Genomic DNA, 26,893 nt, shown 5'->3' with positions numbered 1-26,893 from the left:
AACACTAATACATCAGTGCTTTGTCAAAGCTAATTTTATTTGTGCCTAGAAATGAGGCTAGTAATTTCTTGGAGACTGTAATAATTTTTGCTCTTAGAAAAATGTCCTGATATTCTGTTTATTTGAGACAAACACTAAAAGTGCAAAGATGGCATTCCAGCTAGTGAGACAAGTATTATGATTTTCAGTTTCTCAAAGAATAGTCGGTATCTCTCACTGGTTTTTATCTGATTATCTGGAAAGGAAAACTTTTAAGAAAGGCAATTTATTAGGGTCTGTGAGGAATTCAAGCCTGAATGTTACAAGTCTATATGGCAAAATGAACATATAAGCATTAGCACCTGGTTTTACAAACTTAGTAATTTCCAAATTAATTATTTTCCAAACTAATTAATTGTACATAACAATGGGCTGGTATTAAATTTCAGGGGTTTATGCAGCTCAAAATAGTATTTAGGGCAACAAATAAGTAATTCTGAATCACTTTAGATACCCTGTCTCATCAAATCAAAATTTTTTATTTGAAATTTATTTAAATATTTCTAAAATTTTCCAATTCTGAACATAATATCAAAGAGAAAATTCATGACTTTTTGTTAAATTATAGAGGAATGGATTAATCATTAGTATCTGACATTATCTTTAATTTTTGCTACTCTGAAGACCAGATCATCTAGTTGACTATTTGTTCCTTGGTTCAAATCCTAAACTAGCTTAACTCATCTAATGATGAGATAATTAAAACCAAGAAAATTATGTCAGAACAGACCAACTGAGGAGCAGACCTGCATGTTCAAATTACAGAGTACATATTCTAGCATTGTCAGATATGTTAAATATCAAATCAGTAACTGGATGCCATGCTTTCAGCCCACTGGAATCATACCCACTACAATATTACAATATTTTCTCTCCAGGAAACACTTGAGAAGGAAAATTTCAGATATATATGAGAAATTGCTAGCATAAGCCTCATATTGCAAAAATTATTCCAATAAACATTCTTTATTTGGGAAATCAGTTTGGGAAGTCTTAGTACAGAGAGTTGTGCAGTTCAAGCAAACCAAGATGTTGGAGGCATGCATAAAAGCTTTCCTTTGAAATAAATTTTAATTCCTCCCATGTCTCTAGAAGGAAACTACTTTTGACAGACTATATTTTGCCACTGTTTCATTTAATAATTCATATCAACATTTACCAAGGGAGATTGGTCTTTGCTTTAATTCTCATTATATGCCAGCCAACCTGCTACCTATTCTTATGACTTTTATTGCTTATTGCTGTTGTTTTCTGGACTTTGCAGGCAATAGTGCTACAATTAAACAAAAATGTCATCATGAGAAAATTTGATCTTCAGAAAGGGCTTTTATTTCAAACTGTCTCTGATTTATATTTTAGCTCCTACTATGTTTTCAAATTAAATCTTTCTCGATCAAAAACTTAACAATATAATGAGTGATGCTTTCTGATCCTTCAGATGGAGATAGCTGCAAGCCATTTCTGTGTGTTTAAATGTATGCAGAGATCCTGCAAAATGGTTATCATATACAAAACCTATTGACTTTGACTGGAATTGAAAGTATGCAGAGTTCTGCAGAACTTGGCCTCAGCTGTGTAAAGGGGACTGCTTCCCAAATTTCTTTTTGATCAAGCTGGTAATAGAAGGAGCCAATGTCATATATAGCATAAAATTGAGGCCTGCATTTCACAGGAGTAATACATTAGTCACCTTTGGGGGAGAAAAACTTCTATTGTTTTGGTATGGAATGGATGCAAAACAAGTACAGCTGCATTATTCTTAAGCTTGGGGGGGGGGGGGGGGGGAACAGTCTCAGATGTTGATAAATTCAAGTAATGTGGAGTCAGTTCTTTTCAGGAGCAATACCCTGTATGCACTGAAATACTCATGAAAAAATATTCCTGACTTACATTGCTACAATGCAGAGCAAAACCCATAGAAATCAGCCATGGCTGCCTATAGCTCTCTGTAAAAAAGTGATACATACATAAGTTGTAACAGTAATAGGCACTTTGTTACAGTATTCTTCAGATCTTTGCTGTACTTTCTGGACAGTCTTACAATGTTCTTCCCCTGTTTACTCCAAATTCAGTTTATACATGGAAAATTCAGGTATTGTGAAGTTGCAGCTTCATTAGGAATTATCTGATTATAGTAACAATTTTAATGCTTGCACTTGGGCTGGAAGTAGAAAATTGTTTTGCTGGATTTATTTTTATTATTCTCCGAGCCCCACACGTGTGGCAGAATGGACACATAATAAGCACATGTATGAGTTGCTCTACAGGATGGCATGTTAATCATCAAAATAAATCAAGAAACTTGGCTCAAACTGTGATAATTTTGCTGTTCATAGAATGCAATTTTTTTCACAGTTTATATTAAAAAGTAGAGGATTCTTCTTCATTTCCATATTACTTAGTATTTTTAATGAAAATCTAACACACTTTAAAAAATGAATATCTGGATATTCCCTTTGAACTAAATGTTCTATTTTTGATTCTGCTTTCAAAAATGTAGATTTTTGCACTTGCTTTTTAAACTCTACTATGGGTATGGATGGTGTGTACAAATAAGCAGCTCTTTGTAGTTAACCATTTGATTTGTCAGTGCCCTGATACTATGCATTGATTCATAAACCATCAGCACCCTCCACTTCAGGCATTTCACACAGCTCTGTACATGCACTGCATTTCTGATTATTTACAGCCCTAAATATGTTTTGCAGTGAGACTGTCAACTGGTATGATGTAAGGATGCTCATCTTCTTTCTTCTTTACCCGATGGATGAAGATTTGAAACAAGGATTAAGTCTCTTCATTTTCAGATACGTAGATGTAAAATAACTACAAATTTCAGAATAATAAACCTGGATTTATACTGGGGAAAATCTGCGGTGAAAGTGTGACTAGTCACACACTAGTTCTTGCTATTTCAGGTCTTAGAATTCATTTTCCCTTATCGGTGGTGGTGTGTCGTAAGATTTAAATAGCGAAAAATTGTCAGAAAGATCCTCCTCTATTTCAGACCAGTAATATGAGATATGGAGATATTTAGTTCATATGATTTTATTTGCAGCATTGCAATGCATATAAGGGAAAGAAATAAGGAACCCTATGTGATTGCCAGCAATTATAGAGCACACATACCTATTTATAATAAGAAGAATCTTCCTACTGGAAATTGCCTGAAAAGCAAGCCATACACTGGGCTGATGAATTCAACTTGTATAATTACCTGGGAGAAATGAACTAGAGTGAAGGAAGGGGAGATTTGCTTCTTGTCAGATTGGCTCTAATCTCATTTCCACATAGTCTAAAATGACAGCTTTGTACCTATGTCTATTAGTGAACCTGTAGACTCCTTCCTAAAGTAGCTCTCTCCGATAAGAGATGTTAAAATAGATATAATCATAGGACCATGAAAGTACAGCCCTTTAATCTTGGTGGGAAAACACAGGTTTTGATATATCTAGGGTTTTAAGCATTGGAGATTAAGATAGTAGTTAGAGAGAGACAGAGCAAGGGTCTGAGAGAGATGCTGTATATTACATTTCTAAAAGAACGCTCAATTGGGAGTCACTTTTGCAACACTGTTATTTGCAGTTGGAATATGCAGCACAATTGATGTGATTTTGCTAATTGCTTATCTAGATTATTCATATGTATAAAGTTAGTGGTTATAAATATGATCCATGCACTCATAAATAATCATGGGTACAAATCACTGCCCTGAATTTCATGTTCAGAAGGGAATTTAAAGCTTTGCAATTCTGACTGACCAGGTCTCATGTTGTGTATTAATAATTCTCTGCATGAAGTAAATTTATTTGATATTATCAAACACTGCAGAATTCTTTTGTAATGACACCTTGCACTAAAGTTTTACAGATTAGCGTTAGGCTACTACAGCGATGAGCAGATTATAAAATCAAATACAACAGAACAGAATGTGGCTCATTATTATTCAGATTGTTTTATATCTAGTTGCAAAACACTACACTAGTTTCTATAAAGGAAACAATGACTAACAAAATGGATACATTTATTCTTAGACATTAACTGCCTCTGGGGTACTACTGAAATTTGTACTGGAAAAAGGCTGCTAAATCATGTATTAAAAGACATCACCAGTTACCAGCTAGCAAAGCTCCACACACTTTGCTCCCTGTTTCTGTTTGGAGACAACACTGTAAAATCTCACTGTAGATTCTGGAGGTAAATATTCACCTGCAAAGCCGCAGTACTCAATTATCTCCAGTAACATTAAAGCAATTTCCTCATACTGTTCTTATCTTTCTTAGACAACACCATCATCAGAATATGCACAACTAAAGGCTTAACTGAAATAACAAAATGAGAAATTGATAGAGGACCTCTGTCATTATTCTGCCCACTCCTGCTGTGGAGTTCCTGTTGCAAGAGAAATTATTTAATTCACTAAAACCGATCAGTTTGAAATTTAATGCAAGTGCCAAAAGTCTACAGTTGCATTGATAAAACTGTTATGTCTGTAGTCCTCTGGCAAAAGAAGATGAAGGTTAGGCTGGTAGATTTTTTATAACCATACTGCATGCCCATGAAACCAGAAAACCAAGCTTCATTAGATATAGCAATGGTGAAATGCGTGAAAAATGTCATGGAAAATATGTCAGTCACAATGGTATAGCAGTTGCTATGAGATGGATATAAGAAACATAACTGAAGTATAAATGGATGCCTCAATCAATTACATAACCATCTCCACATATGAATCTGAAATGCCAAACTGTGCAGCAAGTAACTAGAGCAGTGCTGTAAACCTGACCTTAGATAATCATATGTCAAAGCATTTCCTTAATATCCAGTTAAATCAAGAAAAAAAATATTTAATTTGTGAGAGATTTGAAGAGCCGGGTCCTCTATTGATTCAGTGGCAGCTAGGGCACAAACAGCAGAGTGTCAGCTCCCAGATCACAATCCTTTGCCCTTATTGCTAAAGAAGGAAGGCTGGTCTACGGTCATGGCTCTAACAAGGAACTCAGTAGAGAAGTTTTCTGTTTTACGTTGTGGATATTCAGCTGCTGTAAACTGGTCTAGCCCTGATTTACATGAGGGCTACACATCTAATATCAAGCAGCTTTCTGAATCTGCTTGTGCATCAGCACTCCTTTGATCAAACACTGTTATTAACTCTTCCTTCTATCTTTTGTTTGCACTGTTGCTTTTTATGTCAGGAAAAATAGTGAAGAGTTTGTTTCTGATAACATGCTTTTTACAAGGACTTGTACAGTGTGACTTAGGCTCAGTTCTGCTTTGTAAGAACAGAGGAAGAAGAGGATGTGGAGGTGAAAGAGCAGTTCATCCTCCTTACCTAATAAATCTTTCACTTCTGACAGGGACTAGAAAAATGAGGCTCTGTTAATAGCAGTGGGTTTACCCGAGTCCACCTTTCATTTCATGTAGAACACTGTAGACTATGTCTGGATTTCAAATAGAAACAGAAAGATTTTGTATTCAGCAGGGTAAACCCTGTGTCTTTCTGTCCCCTCTTACGCTACAAAAATATTGCTTTTTTATTTGTCTTGGTCCATTAGGAAAGATGGGTCAAAAGATGTAACATTGTTCCTGTTCTCAGGAACAAAATGTTGGCTAGTAAGAAATAATTCAGGGTATTTTAATTTTCACTTGTACTTAATTTGTTCGAATGTCTAATAAAAAAATCGCAAAACTGATAAAATATGAGTTTTCTCCAAGTTCCTAAAAACAATTACTTAGGAAACATACTTAGCTTAATTTTAGTGCTCATGAAAAGGGAAGACAAATACCTCTGAGTGAAGCATCACACACAAGTTCCCCGGAGCAGTTCTGCCAATGCAGTTCAGTCCCACACCTGTCCTGGAACTATTCACAGAGTTAATCTATGTGTTAGCTACTCCCATGTGGGCAACTATCCATGAGAGACTTGACTGAGACCAGCCAAATTCATCTGATTTGTATTTTATTACTCACAGGAAGCTTGATCTGAAAGAATGAAGGGCTAACATGTTAACTCATACAGTGCCATCTTTCCACTGAGTTTTTAATTCTCTTTTACAGTTATGGTAACTGAATTCTAGTCAGAGCCTTTACCAGACTTTCTGCAAGATCACAAGTAAGCAAATAATTAAGAGTTACATATTGTCCCAAATATTATTACTACCAGAACACTTGTGGAGAATGATGAAGTCATTGAAAAATTGCACATCCTCTCTGATAAAGCAAGGACATACATATTTAGTATAACCTTCCCCATAAATTATGTCCTTCCTTCATATTAAGCACCCAGTCTTGGTGTTTCTGATTGTGGGCATTTGGTATGTCTGGGGTAAGAGAAATTGCAACCCTCCCATATGTACACACATGCAAGGAGTTTCTGCAACCGCTGCCAGTTCAGTTCTCAGTGTGCACCACTTCTTGTCCCCTTGCTGCTTTTAGAATCCAGTGTTGAATTCTACCTTGCCTTCAACTGCAAGGGAAAAGAGCATACTGCAAGCCCAGACCATAACGTAGAATTTGATCGATGTTGGACCTAGCCAGTGATTTAATCAACAGGACAGCATGAATGCACTGGTGACACAGAAGCAACATCACAATTCTGTATGTTGCCATGCACAATGATCATTTTCTTCAACATGTTTCTTATAAGCAAGGATAGTAAAGAAAGACCCACTTCAGTGCCAATTGCCTCCACTGTATTATCCCCAGTGTTCCCCTAATTCAGTCTTTTTTTGTTACGTAATGAATCCCTAAGCTTTCAGATGAGAGGTCTAAAGACAAGAGAAAACTAAATGACATAAAAGTTGCCAGGATCTATATGATACATTTTAAATAACAAATAATATTAATTATTCCCCTTTGATTTATCTATGTAAAGAGGACTTTCTGTGTATATACCCATGCTGGAGAGGAAAATTTGAGACTAGTTCCTCACTAATTGCTTTGTCCATCCCATCTTTACTCTGTTTTTTCTTACAGTTAACATGCACAGTTTCTAAGGTCACAAAAATAAGGACATGGAATAATATTAAGAGGAAATACACCAAAGCTCACCAAACCAGTAAGGGTTCTGTTCTAAAGTTAACACACTGAGATAGCATTAACTCTGTCTGATGATTCCCATGTGCTATGCACACCACAGAAAGAACTGAGGGAACTTCACAAATCCTCTTCTCCCCTCCCAGCTCCTCCTAGAATGTGCATTGCCCTACCTCTCCCTCTCATGACAGTCGACAGTCTTCCTCTCAGATGAATAACAACATAGGTGGTTAAAACTGTGATCATCAGGAAAATCCTATTTCCTGTTGCACAGAAAGTTGATTGTTTTTCTCTGTACTTCATTCAGTCTGGACAATTTTGATTACTCACTTTCATCCTGGGGAACTGACTGACAGGCTGACACCAGAGGGTGGTGGTAAATAGCTCCTTTCCAAACTGGCCACCTGTCAAAAGTGGGGTCCCCCAGGGATTGATATTGGGCCCAAGGCTGTTTAATACCTTCGTAAGTGACCTGGATGATGGGACAAAGGGCACCCTGATAAAGTTTGATGACGACACCAAACTGAGTGGGGAAGTGGACACTTTGGAAAGGACAGGCACCCTGCAGGACGACCTGGATAGGCTAGAAGAGTGGGCTAACAAGAACCTTATGAAGTTCAACAGGGACGAGCGTAAAGTCTTGCACCAAGAAAAACATAATCCAGGAATGCAGCACAAGCTGGGATCTATCTGGCTGGGGAGCAGCTCTGTGGAAAGGGACCTGGGGGTCCTGGTAGACAACAAGCTCAACGTGAGTGAACAGTGTACTGCTGCAGCAAAGCAAGCGAACAGGATGCTGGGTTGCATCAACAAAGGACATCATGAGCAGAGATAAAGAATTCATCACCCCATTCTACTCAGCGCTTGTCAGGCCACATCTGGAATACTGTGTTCAGTTTTGGTCCCCGTTATACAAAAAAGATGTGGACAGGCTGGAGACGGCCCAGAGAAGGGCCACAGAGATGATCAAGGGACTGGGAAGCCTGCCATGTGAAGAAAAGATGAGACAACTGTGTTTGTTCAGCCTTGAGAAAAGAAGGCTTAGGGGAGACTTCATCACCATGTTCCAGTATTTAAAGGGTGGCTACAAATAAGATGGAGACTCCCTTTTTACAAGGAGTCACATGGAAAAGAAGAGGGGTAATGGGTACATATTACTCCTGGGGAGATTCTGATTGGACACAAGAGGAAAATTTTTCACAATGAGAACAATCAGCCACTGGAATAATCTCCCCAGGGAAGTGGTGGATTCTCCAATATTGGACACTTAAGATGCAGCTGGACAGGATGCTGCGCCATCTTGTCTAGACTGTGCTTTTGCCAAGAAAGGTTGGACCAGATGATCCTTGAGGTCCCTTCCAATCTGGTATTCTATGTTTTAACCCCAGTTATTTTTTAGTCACTTTCCCTTTCCTGCTTTTATCTTTCCTCTGCACAATACTGCAATACTTGACCTGCAAAAATAATATGGAAAATACTTAAATGAACATAAAAGCTTTCATCAGCATTATTGCTTATTTTAGTTTTCAGAGTATCTTAAAGATACTTTGTGTTCTCAATGCACCTGACATGACAGACATAACAGAATGAACTCCAGTTTAAAAGAGAGATCCTTCTCTCTTAGCTCTTTAGTTAGCTGAAGAGCTAACTAAAAATTCTGATTCAGCCTGTGCTGCCACATGTATTTGAAAAAATAAAGAGTGAAAGTGAGAAACAGGAAAAAAGTATGCTGCTACCAGAATATAAATACATGACAATAGAAGTACCCCAGATGGTGGAAGGAAGTGCAAATTTCATAGCAAGGCTACAGGTCTTTGCATTATTTCTGCTTCTAACAAGCAGGAAATACTCTTTCAGCATAGCATTGAAGGAGTTAAAAAGAATGCCTCTCTGTCAAACATGTTTATCATTTAACACAACACAATATACAGGGTTACACTTAAACACCCCTTCCCAAGATTGCCAAGTATTTCTTCACAAGACCTAAGTAGTTTGTGAACTGATACTGATGTTATCTGAAATTTAAAGGTTTTTGTTCTCCTAGTGCTTAAAGAGGATCATCTTTCTGCAGCTGGTTGGCTAGACTGTAGGATGTCTTCTCTCGGTCAGCACATGCATAACCAGACAATCATTCAGCAGCTTGTAAAATATGATTGCGTATGAGATATTGATGGCCCGAAGGAAATTCTGCATATCAGAGGTTCATAATTAGAATACCTATGCATTTGATCCAATAGAGTTTCCATCAATGTCACAGAGATGAGTAGTTATGAATTTCAGAGTCATCTCTTCTCATACAGACTGATTTATGCACTTTCAACTTTGGACAAATGAAGGGCGAAGAATTAAAGCCAAATTTTCAACCTAGAGAGCTCCTTATCCTTAGAGAGGTTCTGAAATTTATAATCGTCTCTCCCAGTACTCAGGATCAAGCTCCACAGTTGGTAACTCATGACCTATTTATGCTTATGCCATCCATCCGCTTTCAGTCATTCTGTCCTCTTATCTGTAAATCCACAGTCACACCATGTAGGATGTGTGGATCTGCTGATAAGAAATTTTTGCAGGAAAGAAAACTGGGCAGATCAACAGTTCTGTTGCCAGAGCTGCTGGCAGCAACTCTAACATCTCATTTATTCCAGATTTATAAAGATCCAGTGTGCTGATCTGAGGATAGAGCTGAGTGTTTGACTTCTGTGATAATAGAATATTGAGTTGAAACCTGTATTTGGTACTAAATATTAAGTTAAATAGATACTGATAAGATTATCCAGTGTGGGACAGAAAACAATGATCTTGTTAGCATTGAGATTTCCATAGTTCCTGGGATGTGGGTTTGGGTTTCCTTTGGTTTTGCTTTTGGGTTTGGTTTGGTTTGTTGGCTTTTTTTCCTTTTAATTTTAAATCACTGCATTTTACTGGAATTATACCTAACTAAAAAATAAGGCTCTAGTGTGAAGACAGGGATTCAGCACACTGTAGCCAGCACTCCAAAAAAAATAGAAATCCAATTGCGTCATTCTTTTTAAAACTGTATTAAACAGAGCACTGCTTGTGAAAACATTTCTGTATTAACTATAGGGGAAAAGCACCGAGGAAGAAAAACAAACTATAAAAATCCATATAGAGTTTCTGTTTCAAAGTTCCACAGCATCACTGATTACCCTGCTATCTAGTTAAATAACAAAAAAGGAAGATGCTGACTAAGCTTCAGAAGGAAATAATTTTGATAAATGATCTGTAGCCATTCTAATTCTCTCAGAAATCTTCTTTACATTTTGTTTGTGTGTGTGTCCCTGCATGCATGTACATGCATGTTTATCATTATGAATACAGAATACTACATTAATAAAAAAGAAATTTTGATAGATCACAACATGGATAAAGCAATCAGAGAAACCTTACTGTCAGATGATCTGCCACAGAGGTTTAGGCATCTCTGGGCAATTATGAAGGACTTGGCTCTTCTGTGGCATTCAAAGTGCACATTTAAAAAAATGAGAGGTGTCCATTATGCTTCTTTCTTGCCTAAGTATTTTCAAAGATACAGTGGTAGACAATTTTCTCTCTGAGTAAAGACTGTTATTTTGTTGCACAACTGCTAAAGAATAAGGTTCTGAAATTAATCTTGTCAAACAGTGAAAGTAATTTCTCAAATAAAAAAAAGACTTCTACTGGTAAAAAGCATTTTACAATTTACTGTTGAATTGCTGCAAGAAGCTCTTCACTGAGCAGCATGGCACAGGGCCAGAACGAGCCATTTCAAAAACCACTGTTGGGCATATACCAATTTGATACACAGGATTTAGCAATACAGTTGGGAATGACTCTGTGTGTATGTGTTCATGTTCTGTTAAATTTTAGCAGTCTCTAACTGTATACTCATATTCAGTATGAGGAAATTTGTCTGCTAAGTTTGTTTTAAAGGAGAAATTTATCAGGCTGGATGATAGCACTTTTTACTTGTTTAATTTACTTATTTTGTGTTGGAAATTAATTTTCTATGGGCAGTTCAAAGGATAAAATGTCTCAGATGAAATCTTTGAAAACATTTAAATCAAGAATGAAAATTTTAGGAGTGTACTAGAGAGATGACTGTGAGCTGTTGGTTAGCTTTATATGTCTTTTCCACCTACAGATTCTCTTGTTCAATGAATAATGTGGGAGCTCACAGTAATAGATCAGTACAACATGATGCAATATGCATATAGAGCATTAACATATTAAATTGGAGTCCTCCAACCACCCAATCCAGGTTCATACCAATTCAGGTATCAAAGTGATTTTTTTTACATAATTTGAATAAATGATGAAATAAACAGCAAGTTTTCAACTGATATGGCTCAAGAGATAATGTTTAGTCTAGGAGTACTTGCGACTAACTCCAAAGCTAAGTGGTTAAAGATAAGAATAAGGTTAAACCTAGATGACTCAATGAGGTGGCTTGTGAAACCAGACAAACAAGATTGCTAAATGGGGTACATTTAGTTGGATGCAAATCTCTCAATGACACAAGAAGCACCACCTAGGAAAAGCTTCCTAGATCACAAATGAAATTATAAGGTACTACTAACAAATATTCTTCATTTAGAGACACCTCACGTTGTTTCAGCTAGCATTTCAGGCATGTAACAGGCTCACTAAAACCAGCTCACTTACCAAAAATCATAATTCATTAAATGATACGCACACCAGATGCCTAGTCTACAGATACGTTTTTATAGAAGTATACCTATGTAGGTTGTGTCTGTGACAAACACATATACTGCTACAATCCTAATACAGAAGCAATTCTAGTCATTTAAATGACTTGTACCTACATAGCTTGTTTTCCCATACACACATGAAGAAACTACTAATGAAAGCATATATACATTAGTATAACCAGAGACACACTGTTGGGGTTGTATCATCTTCAATTACAGCTAAATGACATAACTTTTGGGTATTCGAATTATTACTCACATGAGTAATCTCTAATCATGAGAAGAGTGTCTGTGAAATTAACTTGCCAGTGAAACAGAGAAGGATTGAGTCTGGAATCAAATACATTAATTTAAAAAGCAGTTTTTCAGCTGTGAAGTTCTATTTCATAAGCACAGGTAAGTTTGCTACAAACTCTTCCCACTGACCTTGGGAGCAATACCTCTTGGGAGCATCTTGAGTTTTTTACCCAGTATAGAAACTTCCAAAAATGAAAGCTTTTCTTCTTGTTTAATTTGATCTGCAGTTCACCAACAAAATTAATTTTGAATTAAAAATAATTATATATGCTTTGAAGGGTCTGAGAGAGACCTCTGTGATTATAGAAACAGTCACAGTCACTTATATAAGTAACACATATACAAGTTATATATACGTATGTATATATATAAACCTGCATTTCTTCTTCAGAACTGCATGTTAAATGTCTTGTTCTGTCAGTAAGATGTTGATATAAAATAACATTTTTTGTTACACTCATTTCCAATGACATTGTGAATGTCATGCCCATTTTAATACAGTTCTAATATAGCATTTCTTTTTCTCTGTAGGAAAAGCACACAGGGAATCTCAAGAGAAAGGAATATTTGTAACTCTGAACCTACAAACCTGTGGTTGATGATCCTATGACTGCAGTTTGACCATTGTTTGGTCCTCTGCAACCTGTGTGAAGATTGAGCACTGTGAATGAGTATCACCTAAGACTCCCAGCAGTGCTAGGACACACTGAGGGAGCACCAGGTCCTTTTCCCACATGGGCCACCCTTATCCACATGATGTCTCTGGGCTAACTCTTATGAAACAGCTCGGCTACGTGGTGCAGGACTGGAAGTACTGTTGAGAAAAGCTCTTCTCTTTAGTTTATTTTCCCTGATGTTTTTTTATGAAGGAATGACAAAAGCTGACAGCAGGAACTGGGAGTGACACTGCCACACACTGATGTCAGTTCTCAGAAGGTGCTGATGAGGCTTTTCATTCAGAGCTCTGGCCTTTCCTGCTCTTAATGGGTCATGTAGTGTTTCTGTACAGTTTACAGTATTTACTATGAGAGAAGTGTCTAACATCAGCCTCTCCGGACCCTGCTGAACACAGAAGTGCATGGCAGTGGACAGCTAATGAATCAGAGAGATGGAATTCTAAAAACTTTTGCCTGTAATTCTCCCTCAAGATCCCTGACATTAAACATATCTTGTCAGTTTTGTCTGAATAAGGATTGTGAAATAGCTTTTGATTTATTCAATCATAGTAGCATGTTTTCAGGAAGGAACTGATTTGATGTCTATATGATTTTACATTTTTAAGATCATTAGATTACCCATAACAACTTGGCCACAATGAAGAACTTTGACCAAGGAGCAGAACTTCCGCCCCTTCATCCAAACATTTTCACTGCGATATAGTCACACACAAATTATGATAAAAGGAACTAAATGCCCTCTTCTGTATTCTGTGGCTCAAGATATGTCCCTATCTGGTCTGGGATTTGTAAAACCAGACTGCAGACCATTACAATAACCTACAGACTATCTGAATTACCTTTCAAAATTATTGTTTTTCTTAAAAATTTTTTGACAGCAGACTTTAATCCATAACTGTCGCAGAGACTTACAATGATAATTTACCTTGTGAATAGGTAGCTGGTGATCAAGTGTTATAAAAGTGGCCTATTGACTTGAAGGTCAAGCCAGAATATTATCTGCGACCTTTTAATATTCTGCTTCATAAGGGGCAGATCCTACAAAATACTGACCCGAGCCTGTTGGAAACAAGTCGTCTCTCAGATGGGACCAAAGTAAAATCATCACTCTGCAGGACCAAGTCTAGCAATGATCTGATCCTGTAAGTCAAAAGCCTATTGAGTTTTGTCTGCAAGGACTGAATAATTAGTTTCAATGACAGTGTACCTTTGAATGATCAACAATTTTCTGTGTTGTATGCTTTTATAAATCCTTACATTAAACTAGCCTAGAAAAGGTTTCTTTTACAATAGATTAATAAATAAAGCAATCATAGCTTGAAGTAAAATATACAGGCGATTGTTTCTATGCAGAGCTGATAGATAGCACAAGATTTCTTTTTAGAATGGATATTTTACGGACCTCTTTATGCATCATTGAGTTTTCAGGAATGATAAATAGAGCATGATGGATTTGTTTTAAGTTGTTGTTGGTATTTAATTTTGATTCAGTTCAAAGGGCCACGTCAGATGAAGGAATCAAAGAGGGGGAAAAAAAAACCCTGTTAGCTGGGTAAATCCTCAATTTAAAAAAAGGAAGATACGAGAAGATCCCAACATCTTTCACCAGTGGCTGAAAATACCAAATTTAATTGCACTATTCCTGAGACATATTGTTTGATGTTTCTAGAATATAATTTGTTAAACAGAGAATAGTTTTTATTTCAAACTCTTCTTTCCTGACAACTACCCGTGGATTAAGGTTTGGGTTTGTTTTAAATAAATGAATAAAACATGCCTGTCAAGAAACATATTTTAATGGTGATTTTTTGTGGTTGTTTTTCTTTAAAAGAAGTCAATTACTTGAAAGGTGTAGGTTACACATAGCTGTAGGGGAACTAAAGCTCATATCTTTAGTATATGTTAAATTAGCCTTCTTTACAATAATAACTACATATAATTCTTTTCAACCGTTTTTTATTAAAAAAAAAACCAAACACCACAAATATTTGTTTTACAAAAAGAAAAGAAAAAGCAATTTTTATACCTCTGAGACAAGTTTCAGCTCTTTTGGTTTCCTGAGGAAATAAATAAAAAGCATTGGCAGAAAGACTCCTAAAAAGACTGCCCAAGGGGGAGGGAAGAAAACACCTAAAAATGCTGAGGTAATCAACTACAATCTGGGAAATGTCAAACAATGGTATTCACCTACTCAAAGATATTGCTGATCAAGTCCTCAACTGCCATTTACAATCACTAACTAAAACATAGAATATAGCTGTGGATATAAACAAGAGACAAATTAGTATTGGGAAGCTGGGTTTAATAATCCCCTAAAAGAGACCATCTGTTTATAAAGACCTCCTTTTCCTTGATCTCTGACATGTATTCCTAATATAGACACAGCTGGATTTTTTTTTTTTTACATTTTTTAAACACCCTGCTACTATAAAGTCTACTTATAGTATATCTGGTCTGAGTGTTTGTCTCAAGTTTCAGTTATTATGTAAGCACTCAAGGGCAATAAACTTTCACATAGAGTCAGCCTGCTTTAGAGTAAGTATTAAACCATCAGCTGAACACAAATGCAATTCCTTTATTATTGATGTTCATTACCAGTGCATACTTTTTATTTTTCTGATTTTTGCAAATGTTCATCATACTATCACTGAAATAGCTGGAATAGATTTAGAGTTCTTTTCAAATGCTGGATTCGTGTTTGGAACTGGAGTCTGGTTTTCTTGTTTTCCTGTTTAAAACACTAGGAGATCACATTGTCTGTAATGGATATGACATTGATAACCTAAAAAGCTAGGTGATTTGCAGCTATAAAGGACGAAAACAATTTATAGCCTGTGTTTCCAATCAACTATGGTGAAGAAAAAGGGAAAAAAAACCACCATTGACTATACACTTCTCACAGATAGAGGTCACTAATGGACTGGATTTGAATCCGTCTGGTAAAAGCCTGAAAGTTACATGAAAGTAATCTAGTGAAAAATGAACTCATTTTGAGATTAAAGAGGTTGCAGAAATGATTAAGAAATAAAGCTCTCACCTTCCTGGAAACAATATTATCTTAAGTGTGCCTTCTTTCTAGTCCTTTAAATAGAAAGTTCAGTACAGGAAAAGCCTGACAGTGATGCTTGTTTGAACTCCTTTTTGTTTTCTTGCTATAAAACTATGTCTCTCCTTTTCTGCGGGAAGGGTAGAGAAGTCAGCCCTAATAACATCCTACATTTTAGATACTGCTATTTTAAGCAGTTAAAGGCAAGCACATTCTTGATTCTCGAAGGAAACCGTAGCCTATGTAATGCAGATTCCAACTGGGAGGGTGTAGGGTTGCGCAAAGGAGGTATGTCTACATCCTAAATCAAACTATCCAGCAGGCCAGGATATAAATGTGACTTGTAGCAGTGGCCCAAATTAGATCCAGACTCTCAAAGCCAAACACAGATAACATCACCTTATACAAAATATAGGGTGTATGTGAGGAGCGACTCTTTTAAGAACACTGGGTGCATTCCAGCACCACTTCTTGCTACAGCCTTGGAGTTTGGAAAATACTGCTGACTGTTCTAGTCTCAGGTAGTTTTACAGACACTGTATTTACACAGTGCTCTGACTTGCTTCACCTACAGTACTCCAGGCCTGCATTCTCTTACTTTTAACAGCCTTGCTACCATAGTGAGCAACCATTTAAATAGCAACCTCCTACAAATAGTAATGATGTTTGGAATCTGTTTTCTTCCGTAATTTTTAGGAACAAGATCAAGACTAACATTTTAACATTACTTTTGTCACTTAGAAATGGTGACTTTTAAATAACATCTGTTGTATCTTTCTGCTTATGGAAAGATCATGTCTCAGTGATAACATTGCATACATTGACTCTTTAAAGGAAGAAAGGGAAGAAAGGAAAGAAAGGTGGATAGAGGTATAGGTACACTCCTTTTTAAGTGTTTTGAAAATATGCCAGGGTAGATTTTTCTCCTTCCAAAAATACATATATCTGAAACCAATTAATGAATTTCCTCTGAAACTACCAACTATATAGAGGTGCTATTGGAGTAAGACCATGTCAGTGAATGAAGCAAGGAACTAAGTCCATGGAAGTTTGTGGGGGTTTTTTGTGTGGTTGGTTGGGTTTTTTAAACCCCAGTAGTGACCAATCTCAGTATCTGAACTGGCTTAATTTCCCTGCAAATACTGTGAAATTAGATGCAGTAAATAAACCTCTCTTTAACACACACCCTGTCTTTCTGTGCGTGCGTGCGTGTGTGTGTACATCTGTGTGTGCGAGAGAGGTCTGACTTGCTTTAGTATCTTTTCCCGCTCCTCATGCAAGGAACCTCTCCCTTCTATTTAGCTGAGCTCTGCATTGCAAAAAGCAGCATCTGAAGTAATCTAATCAGTACCTTCCACACACAGTACAGGAATTTACACGGATTTGTGCCTTGGATTTATTAGCTTACTGTAAGCCTTAAAACAGATTTCCTCCATTAAAATTAATTAAAAGCTCCTGCTGACTGATTTCCACTCCAAAAAGAAGGTGGAGAGTCGTACTCTCTTTGCTGATGATTTCTTTATCTTTTATGGGGTTTTATCTCACGCTTTAGAGAAGTCTTTTCAGCCGTTTGACTTCCTTTACAATATGCTATTTGTTCACACACACACACACACACCGTTTCTATTTGTTATTATTTTGCCGATCATCGTCTAACTCATCAGGTCTATGAGGGGCTCCTTTGTACTCCGAAGTCCTCCTGATCTAATTCTCTTAACCTCGCCCCCGCCCACTCACCACCAGCCCCTCTCCGGAGGCTGCTGATGGGGATCTGATGGATCCTCCAGCCGGGCGCAGCTCCCTGCTCTCCCCGTGGATCTCTCAACACTTGCCAGCGCCGAGCTAAGCCGACTGCCTCTTCCGAGCAAAGCTCACCTTTAAAGGTCCCGTTTCTCAAGGCCACCTCCCAAATAACGCTAACGGTGGTGCTACCGCCGGCGCTCTGCTGCAGGGCAGCTCCCGGCTCTCCCTTCCCCGCCCGGCGCCGTGCGGGGGCCGCGGGGTGGGGGCCAGCTTCGGCACCTCCCGCCCGGCGCGGCAATGCGACCGGCGGGCCGGGACCCCGCGGCAACTGCCAGCTCTGAGTCCCACTCTTGACCCACACGCCGGCGTGAAATAACCCGGGGACCCTCCTAACACTTGCCGCCGGCCATTCACGAATTCGCGCGTGTGTGTGCCCGGCGCCGCACACTCGCGGACGTGGGGCTCTAATGAGGCGGAGGCGGTATTTCTGACACACAACCTGATCCCGGCTCCTTAACTTTGCCTTCTCGGAGGAGGCAAAGGGCACCGCGGCTTTAGATCGCCCGGGGCTAGAATTACCAGGAAGGAAACGAGAGAGAAATGAAATCCCAACTGTACCTGACGGTGTCTGGGAATCCCGCGCCGGCACCGATCATAATCCCCCTCCGCGCCTCTGGCCCCCCACACCAAAACTTTGCCGCCGCCGCCGCCGCCGCCGCTCCTGGGTGGTGGCCGCCGCCCTCCGCGCCGCGCAGCGCGGCCGCCCAGCGCCGGTCCCGGCCGGCCCGCGGGCCCGATCCCCGCCGGCCGCCGCCGCTCCGGAGCGACCCCCGCGCCTCCCGCGCCTTCCTCCGCCCTTACGAGGCAGCGGCATCGTCCTCCCCCCTTCTCCGCCACCTCCTCCTCCGGCGCGCAGCCCGCGGCTCTGGCATCCCCAACGCACTTTCTCTCCTCGATTCGCTCGCTCTTCCCCCGCCGTTCCTCCTTCTCCGGTAAAAAATAAACGAGAAGGGACCGCGGGTACGCCGGGTGTTGGGGTTTCTTTCTTTCTTTTTGCTCTCTTTCTGTCCTCTGGAAATGATGAAGGGATCACATGAGGAGCAGGCACGGAGACCCAGGACCCTTGGAAGTCGGGGAAGGCATCGGACACATACGTGAGTATATGTGTGAATGTGTGTGGCTGGCTCTCTCCAAGTCCTGCGCCTGCCTTCAGCCGGGATTGCAGGCTGATCTTAGCAGTAATGATGCCTCAGATCTGACTATTCCCTGCTAATGTAAGTCGTGCCTTTTTTTCCTCCCTGCCTGACACCCCAGGGAGATGTTTACAGTAATGAATTCAGTTGATAGCCATCTCTCTCTCTCTCCTGGAGTCCCTCCCACATTTCTGGTTTAAAGAATGCTTGGAAGGCAGGGCTGCAACCTAAAGCTTTCCAAGAGGCAAAGTCAGGCTAGGTTTTCTCTTTTTCTTTCCTTTTTTTTTTTTTTTTTTTCTTTCCTCCCGCTTTTAACCCATTGCTCGCTGAAGTCAGTTTAGCGAGCTCCGTCCCTTTGGACGTGCCCTCCCCCCCTACTTCTCAGCGAGGGCAACCAAGCGGGCGGCGCTGCCCGGGGGCGTGTGGGCTGCGCAGCCCCCGGCCCCCCCGCCGCGTCTCACCGCGGAGCCCGCCGGGCCGGGGCTGCGGGAACGGGAGGTGCGGGTATCGCCGGCCTCCGCGGCGGGGCTGCCTCGGCCCCGCTGCTCTGGGGACGCCCGGGGTCTATCGTAAGGGAAGCCAGGGAGTGAGCTGAAAAACTCCCCGAGCTGCGGTCCTAACCGGGAGATGCCCTCTCTAGCAATAATTACAGCCGTGCTTTCCACCAACATGGCGATATTTCATGTGCAGCCACCGACAAGCCCGCCTCCCCCACCCCCTTCTTTCCGTCTCCTTCCCCCCCCCCCCCCCCCCCCCCGCGAACTTTTAGGTAGGCAATAGCAGTGCGCAATAAATGTAACATAGAATAAAAGAAAGTCCAACCCTCAGGGAAGAGACGGACCTCCTTTAGTGTTCCGTCTGATTTCCATCATCAGTCAGAAAGACTTTAAAACCGCTGGAGAAACAGCCTTTCGCCCTGAAGCGCTAACACCCCCCCGCCCCCGCCAGCGTCTCCTGTGCATACAGTGTGTGTGCGTGTGAGTGTGCCTGTGTATATGCATCCCGGGCTGTCTGCGCTTGTTTCGGGGTAACCCTTCCCCCGCCGCCCAGTTCCTAGTTAAGCTACTGCCTTGTACTGGTAAGTCCACTTAAAGGGAAGACTAGGTAATATCGAGAAGCACTTGAGCGGTAGGATACAGCCGTCAAGGTAGGAAGTGAGGTGTGCGAAGAGAATTTGCCTCAAACTCCTCCATTAGTAAAGAAAATGTACAATACGGCTTTTGCTGCGAGTTACTTTCTGAGAAGGGCTGGGGAGGGATGGAGAAGAGGAGAGCTGATCAATGCCATGTGTCGAGGAAACAGAAAAGGCAAGAGGAATGCCTGGGGGTTTGCTTCTTCCTCACCCTTGGCTGTTCACAAGCTTGCATTTGCTGTTCAGCCGTACCTCAAAAGCTGAATCACTCGCCATTGTCTCCGCACCTCCTTCGCCCTTCGCTTGAGGGGGGCTAAATTATTCACGACTTCAAAGGCTTAGTAAAACGTGCCGAGGAACCCACCGCGGAGCCCCCGCGAGGCTCAGCCCAGCCGTGGTGTGCTTGGCGCGGCTCCTGCCCCGCCGCCCTCCCCTCCGCCCGGTGCCCTCCACGGGGGCTTAGGAGAGCCCCCGCGTATTGATAGACCCGGGACGAGACGAGCGGGGCCGCGCTGCCTGCCTGGTTGTGCCCTCACCTACGCGGATGCGCGGAGTGATGCGGAGGGGGTGCGGAAGGGGGAGCGCAGATAGCCCGGCGTTTCTCAGGGGACTCGGCGAGAGGAAAGGAGTTGAGGACGAGACCCCGCTCCTCTCCCGGCACCGCTGCCTCGGAGGTCGGCGTCGGCTCTAGGCCCCCGGGATGGAGGGGAGGGAGCCCGGGGCCCTCCGCGGGGCTCGGCCGGCCGGGAGGAGCGGGTCTGGCGAGGGTCAGAGCTGCGGGGAGAGCCTGTGTCCCCGGCTCGGGGACCGGGCTGCTCTGAGGTCCAGTCTCTGCCTACAGCTCCCAGCTGGCCCCGAGGGATGAAAGGTTCAGGAGAGTCGTAGGGTCCAAAGACGAATGAACAGTCTTTTTCAAAGATTCTGGGCCCTTTTTGACTTTTTAAGGCCTTTTTTTATTATTTTTGGGTTTTTGTTTTGTTTTGGTTTTTTTAAGGCTTAGTATACTTTTCAGATCACTTATTTGCGCATGATTTATATCTCTTTCCCGAAGCTGTTGGACAACCGGTGCATTTTCTCGTGAAAAAAAAAAAAAAAAAACAACCCACAACACAAACCCTTCCAAGTCTTCCTCATTCTCTGTCCGCCCGCCCCTTCTTTCTCCACGTCCCCGATATTAGCAACCTGTCGACAACACATAAGGCAAAGCAGACTTTTGTCCATCACAGACATTTCTGCTCCCTATGCCCCCACTCACGGAGGAAAGTGGAAATGCTAAAAACTTCTGCACAGCTGCAGGCTGCTGCCCTGCCCCACGGGCTCAGAGAGGTTAGGCGGAATTATGCCTGTCCCCCTCCCTGCCCCCGGCCCCTCAACCAGCCCACACTTCAAATCAGAGAAAGATACTCAGGACACACTTTGGTCAAATCAAGATCGTGTCAATCCAGAAAGTGACTGAACTAGCCGTTACCTGCTCCTGCGGAGGTGGGTCCTCCTCGATAGGTCACCCAAAGCCCACCGGGTCCGGCAGGTTGAAAGGGGAGAAAGTGGCAGAACAGCTGGGCTCCGGCATGGTATTATTTTAAGGATCACCACCAAGGTCTCTGTTTTCCATAGCTGCCAATGGCCACCATCACCCAACGCTTCTCTCGGGGAAAGGAAGAAGGAAATTTTCTTTCCAAGCTGCTGTCCAGTCGGTCATTTGACCCTGACACCCACCGATGACACAGAAGAACACCCTGCTAAAGCGGTTAAACGCCTCGTAATTTCCTTTCTTCTCTTTCTCCCCGGCGGCTCCGGCGCAACGCCGCGGAGCGATCTTATCGCCGTGGGATCATTATTCACCGGTGACAACCAGAGATGTGGAGCTCCTAAGTGAGGGTGACAGATTTCAAACGCGGGGCTGCGGCGTACTCAGCCTCAGACATATTCTTCTTCAAACTTTGCCTGGCAAGCAGGTCAGGGGCTTAACCCTTTGCAGCCCTTTCTCCTGCCCGAGCACCGCGACCTCAGCCCACGGGGGAGCGCTTATTTAAGAGGAAGCGCAGCACACGCGGCTACTTGGCTGGGGACTTTTTATTGCATGCCATTTTCTATTCTTGGTTATTTTTAGTTGAAACAAATCGGAACCGCCAACTCTGGGGAGCAGTTGGAGAGATGAATGCTTCTCCTCTGTGGTTAGGGGCTAGAAAAATCCTCTCCGCAAAGCAGATCTCTTGGGGACTCACCTGTGGTTCCTACTTTGTCACCGAGTCTTGTATGCAAACTGTCATAGGCATTTCATGAATCCCTCTCACACACGCATATACAGAGCTTCTGCACTTTCCTCAGCGTGGTGTGGCTGAAAGTACAATCCGAAAGTGCTATTTCACTCAGACCTCCAGATTCAGCTCGTTTACAGGTTATTAATGATAGCAGAGAGAGGAGCAAGCGAGAAAGAAACGTATTTCCATAAAAAAAAAAAAAAAAAAAAAAGCCTTTTTCACACATGCACTTTGTAGTCGAAGGAAATATTTACCACCAGCAAACTCCAGCATGTCAGAACATGTTTCCTCCGAAGCAGAAGAGAGCCTTAAAAATGAGAGAAAAAGCATGTGCAATTCAGATGAAATGAAGTGCATGAAAGCTTTCCAAACTCAGTACCAGCAGCCCGGAGCCTGATGTCAAGGCAACGCTGTAGCACTGTAACACGAAGATGTAGAGAGGGAAACAAGGAAATTATTAACAAACTCCATTATTTTTTTAATATTCATTTATATATATTTTCAGTAAATTATGATGTTTCCGTCACCCTTATCTGCCCCCCCCCTCAAAAAAAAAAAGGGGGGGGGGGGGAGGGGACACCTCTAACTGCAGCTGAGAGACACTGAGAGCCTGGCCGTGGGATGGACTGCCGGGAGCTCCTTCCAGAGCCCCAGTGGTCACGCAGTAGGAAGGACACGGAGGCAGGTCGGTGCGTGCGAAGGGAAATCTGAGTGCTCTCTTCATTAAATGTGTAAGATAAGGCTGGACAAGGAAGGAGAAGAATCCTGCAATAAGCAAACGGGCAGAAAAAAGAATTATTCTCCTCCCACCCACATTTCTAAGTTTCGAATTTAAGCACAACAGGCAAATAAACCTCCTTTGAAGCACACCCCCAGCCCCTCTCCAAAAAAAAAAAAAGCAGACCCTGTAGACATTGCATATATCCTTCTCCTGTTTATACCAGCGGATGACGTAAGTGGAGAGCATGACTAGAGCTGACCGGCGGAGGTTTCCCCGGCAGGAGCGCAGCCGCTGCAGGTGCGCAGCGGGCGCTCCGCGGGCGCAGAGCGGGGCCGGCCGCGGCCCGGCGCGGCACCTCCTGCACGTCCCGCGGCGCGGCCAAGGTGGCAGCAGAGCACAGCGCTCGGGCGCTCGGCGGCTGCGGGGAGCTTCCCCGTCTGCTCCCTCCAACGCTCTCTGTTCAAACTGATGCATAAACACACCCCCCTTTTTAATCTTGGCTATAGTCTGATTACCTGGACTTTAAACAATTCTCCCCACCACTACCATTATAAACGTGAGGCATGTTAGCAAACTGCTCTGCATGGTTGAAAGGCAGTAAACTGAAAGGAGAATATAGAAACGTATCCTCTTTAAATTGTCTGTGGTCGTACAAGATGGCTAGGCTGAAGTGATGGTCCACTGATCCGTAATACAACCTCACTTATTTTAAAGAGAATGTGAAACGGGGTAACATTAAGAAAGATAATAAATATGAAAATGTCATAAATGTCTTTTTTTTTTTTTTCAGCTATATTGTTACAATGATTTCTGCAGCTTGCAAGAGAGAGGTTAATAAGGTAATGTCTAAAATACACTGAATTCAGTATGTCTAAAGCATACTAAATAATCTCAATTTTTGTCAATAATGTAAAATTTGGCCCAGGCCTTAAATTCATGCAGCTGACAGAAGAAAAAAATCACAAAGTGAATTCTTCATAAAATTTGGGAAAACCAGCTTCTTAAAAATATATTTTGAGGAAGGGAAGGGGAGGAATGTTTAGAATAGCAGACCAATGTGTTATTAAGATATTGTTACATTATATTGAATTCTAGACAAGATGAAGGTACGAATGTGTTCCTTTCCACTTTTATGAAACATATAAAGCACTTTAACTAGAACTACATTAGACTGGAAAGCACCCACACCCAATGTATATTTTCTCTGAGCTCTCACTTCTATGGTGAGCTTCAAATGAAAATACTGGTTCTGAAACAGACTTTGGCAGAGTTTGTGATATGACTCAAATGGAAAATTTCTACCATTTTGGAGTGTAGGCTTTGGATTTTATTTTCAAATAAAATTAATAATAAAACTTAAATATGCCATTAGACTTTCTTATTTGTTGCATTTGTCATGAGCTCTTTATTCCCTCCCCATGCCACTTCAGCCCACTGTTACCTTCTTTTTTTCACTTGTATATGTTGTTAGGTATCACCTTGTAATAGTATGCATAATGCCTTGGGTTGTTGCACTTCATAGCCTTGACCTAGTAGAGGTTCCCCCTTCTTTACTCCAAGGAATTTCTGCATTTAGCTTTTGACAGTATCATGATAAAGTATTTCTATGGATTGCCTTTGGCCATCCTTCACTGTCTTGTCCCAGGAGACATAGGACTCCAGAAGTCTTATAGATCGTTTTTTTTTTTTTGTCTTTAACACTGAGAAGGATTTTCCAAGGTTTTCTGTTTGCGGCCTCTTTCTCAAGTTGATTTCCAATAAAACCAGGAAGTAAGCTGGTCAGAATCTGTTGAGAATCTTCCCCCTCCCCTGCCCTTTGCTTCTGAACACCTTGGAGATTCATGTTAAATTTTGTTCAAATCAGAATAGATATACCCAGATGCCATCCAAAAGACATGCTGGAAATAAATAAATAGGTAAGACAGGAAGACTGGACTGTAACATTTTATTATATTTGAAGCACTAAAAAGTGCATTTTTGTGACCAAACTAAATTATAACAAATTGCATCACAGAATCACAGAATCATCTAGGTTGGAAAAGACCTTGAAGATCATCCAGTCCAACCATTAACCTAGCACTGACAGTTCCCAACTACACCATATCCCTCAGCGCTATGTCGACCCGACTCTTAAACACCTCCAGGGACGGGGACTCCACCACTGCCCTGGGCAGCCCATTCCAACACCTAACAACCCATTCTGTAAAGAAATGAAGAAATGCTTCCTAATATCCAGTCTAAACCTTCCCTGGTGCAACTTGAGGCCATTACCTCTTCTCCTGTCGCTTATTACTTGGTTAAAGAGGCTCATCCCCATCTCTCTGCACCCTCCTTTCAGGTAGTTGTAGAGGGCGATGAGGTCTCCCCTCAGCCTCCTCTTCTCCAGACTAAACAACCCCAGTTCCCTCAGCCGCTCCTCGTACGACGTGCTCCAGACCCTTCACCAGCTTCGTTGCCCTTCTCTGGACACGCTCGAGTAATTCAATGTCCTTTTTGAAGTGAGGGGCCCAAAACCGATCACAGTAATCGAGGTGCGGCCTCACCAGTGCCGAGTACAGGGGTAAGATCACTTCCCTGTCCCTGCTGGCCACGCTATTTCTGATGCAAGCCAGGATACCATTGGCCTTCTTGGCCACCTGGGCACACTGCTGGCTCATGTTCAGCCGGTTGTCAATCAACACCCCCAGGTCCCTCTCTGACTGGCAGCTCTCCAGCCACTCCTCCCCAAGCCTGTAGCGCTGCTGGGGGTTGTTGTGGCCCAAGTGCAGCACCCGGCATTTGGCCTTATTGAAACTCCTACAGTTGGCCTTGGCCCATCGCTCCAGCCTGTCCAGATCTCTCTGCAGAGCCTCCCTACCCTCGAGCAGATCAACACTCCCACCCAACTTGGTGTTGTCTGCAAACTTCCTGAGGGTGCACTCGATCCCCTCGTCTAGATCATCAATAAAGATGTTAAACAGGAGTGGCCCCAAAACCAAGCCCTGGAGGACACCACTCGTGACTGGCCACCAACCAGATTTAACTCCATTCACCACAACTCTTTGGGCCCGGCCATCCAGCCAGTCTTTTACCCAGCAAAGCGTGTGCCCATCCAAGCAGCGAGCAGCCAATTTTGCCAGGAGAATGCTGTGGGTAACAGTGTCAAAGGCCTTACTGAAGTCAAGGTAAACAACATCCACAGCCTTTCCCTCATCCAATAAGCAGGTCGCCCTGTCGTAGAAGGAGATCAGGTTTGTCAAGCAGGACCTGCCTTTCATAAACCCATGCTGACTGGGCCTGATCATCTGCTTGTCCTGCATGTGTTGTATGATGGTACTCAGGATGAGCTGCTCCATCAGCTTCCCGGGCACCGACATCAAGCTGACAGGCCTGTAATTTCCCGGATCATCCTTCCGACCCTTCTTGTAGATGGGCATCACATTGGCCAATTTCCAATCTGTTGGGACCTCCCCGGTCAGCCAAGACTGCTGGTAAATGATGGAAAGCGGCTTGGCGAGCACCCCAGCCAGCTCCTTCAGCACCCTCGGGTGTATCCCATCCAGTCCCATAGACTTGTGTGTGTCTATGTGATGCAGTAGGTCACTGACTATCTTCTCCTGGATTGCGGGGGTGTCGTTCTCCCAGTCTCTGTCTTCTGGCTGAGGAGGCTGGATTCCCTCAATACAACTAGTCTTGCTATTAAAGACTGAGGCAAAGAAGGCATTAAGCACCTCAGCCTTTTCCTCATCACTCATTGCCCTGTTTCCTCCTGCATCTAGCAGGGGATGGAGGCTCTCCTTGGTCTTTCTTTTGCTGTTGACGTACTTATAGAAACTTTTCTTGTTATCCTTGACTGCTGAAGCCAGATTAATTTCCAGCTGTAAACATAGAATAATGAGAAAAGCAACTGGCTGAAATCAACACTTTTAAAAAAATAATAATTTATGATTGACCTAACTACTTACGATGGTGGGAGTGGAAGGCATAAGTAAAACCTTGTGAATGGCATACAAATGGCCCATGTAAGTTGCTTCTTTCACATTTTCTAAGCAAAATCATTAAGG

General features: G+C 42.0%; 1 protein-coding gene across 3 annotated transcripts in view; it reads right to left on the bottom strand.

Moving 5' to 3' along the window:
* Window positions 1–21,382, bottom strand: part of FLRT2 (fibronectin leucine rich transmembrane protein 2) — a 68,154-nt gene extending 46,772 nt beyond the window's left edge. The window contains exon 1 of one of the 3 annotated variants that reach the window (XM_074824878.1): window positions 21,337–21,382. The gene's annotated coding sequence lies outside the window, so the exon portion shown is untranslated. Of the gene's footprint in view, window positions 1–18,486; window positions 18,817–21,336 lie in introns of those variants that run through there. The other 2 variants (XM_074824880.1, XM_074824879.1) reach the window with 2 other exon arrangements.
* Window positions 21,383–26,893: the final 5,511 nt, after the last annotated feature.

This window comes from Strix aluco, chromosome 4 (assembly GCF_031877795.1).
Source record: "Strix aluco isolate bStrAlu1 chromosome 4, bStrAlu1.hap1, whole genome shotgun sequence".
In the NCBI taxonomy this organism is placed as follows: Eukaryota; Metazoa; Chordata; class Aves; order Strigiformes; family Strigidae; genus Strix; species Strix aluco.
Note: the sequence above shows the minus strand (reverse complement) of the source record. Positions and strands in the feature narration are given on the sequence as shown.